Source organism: Gigantopelta aegis, unplaced genomic scaffold (genome assembly GCF_016097555.1).
Source record: "Gigantopelta aegis isolate Gae_Host unplaced genomic scaffold, Gae_host_genome ctg3929_pilon_pilon:::debris, whole genome shotgun sequence".
Taxonomy (NCBI): domain Eukaryota; kingdom Metazoa; phylum Mollusca; class Gastropoda; order Neomphalida; family Peltospiridae; genus Gigantopelta; species Gigantopelta aegis.
This window is the reverse complement of record NW_024533588.1, coordinates 28,785-32,716: the sequence shown is the minus strand read 5'-3', so window position 1 is coordinate 32,716 and position 3,932 is coordinate 28,785.

The window sequence follows — 3,932 nt, the reverse complement described above, 5'->3', positions numbered from 1 at the left end:
ACGAATGCGATAAAAAATGCTTGTCTGCGTTGGGCATTACTAACAGTGTAGCATCCCCACATACCCCTCCCCATTACATCTGTGCACAGTCCCTTCCATCCTAGATTCACTTTCTTTTAGTGAACATTCATAGCTAGGTGGGGTTACCAACAGTGTAACATCCCCACATACCCCACCCCATTACATCTGTGGACAGTCCTTTACCATCCCAGATTCACTTTTAGAAAGAAAGAAAGAAATGTTTTATTTAACGACGCACTCAACACATTTTATTTACGGTTATATGGCATCAGACATATGGTTAAGGGCCACACAGATTTTGAGAGGAAACCCGCTGTCGCCACTACATGGGCTACTCTTCCGATTAGCAGCAAGGGATCTTTTATTTGCACTTCCCACAGGCAGGATAGCACAAACCATGGCCTTTGTTGAACCAGTTATGGATCACTGGTCGGTGCAAGTGGTTTACACCTACCCATTGAGCCTTGAGGAGCACTCACTCAGGGTTTGGAGTCGGTATCTGGATTAAAAATTCCATGCCTCGACTGGGATCCGAACCCAGTACCTACCAGCCTGTAGACCGATGGCCTGCCACGACGCCACCGAGGCCGGTAGATTTACTTTTAGTGAACATTCATAGCATCGCCACATACCCCATACCATAACATTTGTGTACATTTGATTAATGGGTAATGAATACAATATTAAACTCACTACCATTTTGTATGATGTTTATGTCCAGAGTGAAATAATTTTCAGTTGTCACAAGCTTTTTACTCGGTACATAAACATGATACGAAATGGAAACTTGTTTAATATCCTATAGACACCCCACCCCATAACATCTGTGGACAGTCCCTCGCCATCCGCGATTCACTTTCTTCAGTGAACATTCATAGCTAGGTGGGGTTACCAACAGTGTAACATCCCCACATACCCCACCCCATTACATCTGTGCAGTCCCTCACCATCCCTGGTTCACTTTCTTGAACACTCATAGCTAGGTGGAGTTACCAACAGTGTAACATCCCCACATACCTTACCTCATTACATCTGTGCAGTCCCTCACCATCCCCGATTCACTTTCTTCAGTGAATATTCATAGCTAGGTGGGGTTACCAACAGTGTAACATCCCCACTTACCCCACCCCATTACATCTGTGCAGTCCCTCACCATCCCTGGTTCACTTTCTTGAACATTCATAGCTAGGTGGAGTTACCAACAGTGTAACATCCCCACATACCTTACCTCATTACATCTGTGGACAGTCCCTCACCATCCCCGATTCACTTTCTTCAGTGAATATTCATAGCTAGGTGGGGTTACTAATAGTGTAAAATCCGCACATACCCCACCCCATTACATCTGTGCAGTCCCTCACCATCCCCGATTCACTTTCTTCTGTGAACATTCATAGCTAGGTGGGGTTACTAACAGTGTAACATCCCCACATACCCTGCCCCATTACATCTGTGCACAGTCCCTCACCATCCCTGATTCACTTTGTTCAGTGAACATTCATAGCTAGTTGGGGTACCAACAGTGTAAAATCCCCACCCCATTACATCTGTGCACAGTCCCTCACCATCCCAGATTCATTTTCTTCAGTGAACATTCATAGCTAGTTGGGGTTACCAACAGAAAGAAAGAAAGAAATGTTTTTATTTAACGACACACTCAACACATTTTATTTATGGTTATATGGCATCAGACATATGGTTAAGGACCACACAGATTTTGAGAGGAAACCTGCTGTCACCACTACATGGCCTACTCTTTCCGATTAGCAGCAAGGGATCTTTTATTTGCACTTCCCACAGGCAGGATAGCACAAACCATGGCCTTTGTTGAACCAGTTATGGATCACTGGTCGGTGCAAGTGGTTTACACCTACCCACTGAGCCTTGCGGAGCACTCACTCGGGGTTTGGAATCGGTATCTGGATTAAAATCCCATGCCTCGACTGGAATCCGAACCCAGTACCTACCAGCCTGTAAACCGATGGCCTAACCACGACGCCACCGAGACCGGTGGGTTACTAACAGTGTAACATGTCCACATACCTAACCCCATTACATCTGTGTACAGTCCCTCACCATCCCTGATTCATTTTCTTTAGTGAACATTCATAGCTAGGTGGGGTACCAATAGAGTAACATCCCCACATACCCCGCCCCATTACATCTGTGCACAGTCCCTCACCATCCCCGATTCACTTTCTTTAGTGAACATTCATAGCTAGTTGGGGTACCAACAGTGTAAAATCCCCACATACCCCACCCAGTCCCTTTCCATCCAATTCACTTTCCTTAGTGAACAAAGAATTCCCTCATCATCCCAGATTCACTTTCTTTAGTGAACATTCATAACTAGGTGTGGTTACTAAGAGTGTCACATCCCCACATACTCCAACCCATTATGTCTGTGCACAGTCCCTCACCATCTCTGATTCACTTTCTTCAGTGAACATTCATAGCTAGGTGGGGTTACCAACAGTGTAACATCCCCACATACCCTACCCCATTACATCTGTGGACAGTCCCTCACCATCCCCGATTCACTTTCTTCTGTGAACATTCATAGCTAGGTGAGGTTACCAACAGTGTAACATCCCCACATACCCCACCCCATTACATCTGTGCACAGTCCCTGGCTATCCCTGATTCACTTTCTTTACTGAACATTCATAGCTAGGTGGGGTTACTAACAGTGTAACATCCCCACACACCCCACCCCACTAAAAAACACAACGCAGAGGGTGTCGCACATGATGCATTTTTAGAAAATTTGTTTCTAATTTTCATTATTATTCATACTTACCTAGTGCTAGCACAACAAATATGCTATTCAACCTGAGTCATACCTACACACTGCAGAATTCTCTCCCTTGCCGGATATGCGCAATGCTATCCTTGCACGGGCTACCTGTAACTTCATTCTCGGTTCAAAGTCCACCCACCGAGGGAAAGTCTCATAGGGGTGGGTGGGAGGTATAGTTTGTTGTGCTAGCACTAGGTAAGTATGAATAATAATGAAAATTAGAAACAAATTTTCTAATAGTCTTATTCAACTTACTGTGCTAGCACAACAAATATGCTATAACGGACGTGCAATGACACCGTTAGAGCACGTGAATTCAACATTAATGGGAGGAGGTAAGAAAATAGAGGACTTACCCGTACCCAAGTAATGTAATGACATGGAGATAGGACGAACCACGACATACGGTAACAAGGAGTCAAAAAACTTTTGGGAATAAAAAGGGGCTTCCCAAAAGAAAAACTCATCCCCATGAAAAGGAGGAAAAACATCTCCCCAGGGAGAGGAAACGGTAGACAACACTACAAAAAACGCCATCCCTCAGAAAAGAGTGGAGTGTTAAACATGTCCGAAGTGTGAAACGATGGCAGTCGGACGGAAAAGAGGTCGACCCCTTTCCGTTGCCCTGCGCACAGACACGACGTGTTGAGCCGCAATGACTGTCTGGATCCTACGCGTACCGTCAGGACCAACCGCCATATCCCGGAAATAGAAACGGTCAAAAGTGTGCCGTCCTTTCCAAACCCCTGCATTCATGACCTTTATAATATCTAAAGAGTCATGAAAATTCAGGGAAGCAGAAATGGCTCGGATCTCATGTGGTTTAACAGAGAAATTCCGTAACACATGATCACCCGCCATCTCATATGCTAGCTTGATGGTAGCTGCTATCCATCGAGACAAAGCATTTTTTGTGACATCACCCGGCCTAATGGTATAAGAAATAAACAATCTCTTTTACCCTGCCGCCGGTTTTTCGTACGCTGCAAAAAATACTTCAATGCTCTCACCGGGCAAAGAAGTCTATCCGAGTTATCAGATGACAGTGTACGAGATAAACTGTGAATGACAGTAGGTGGAAACTCTTCCCCTGGAGACTGGTTTTTAGCAA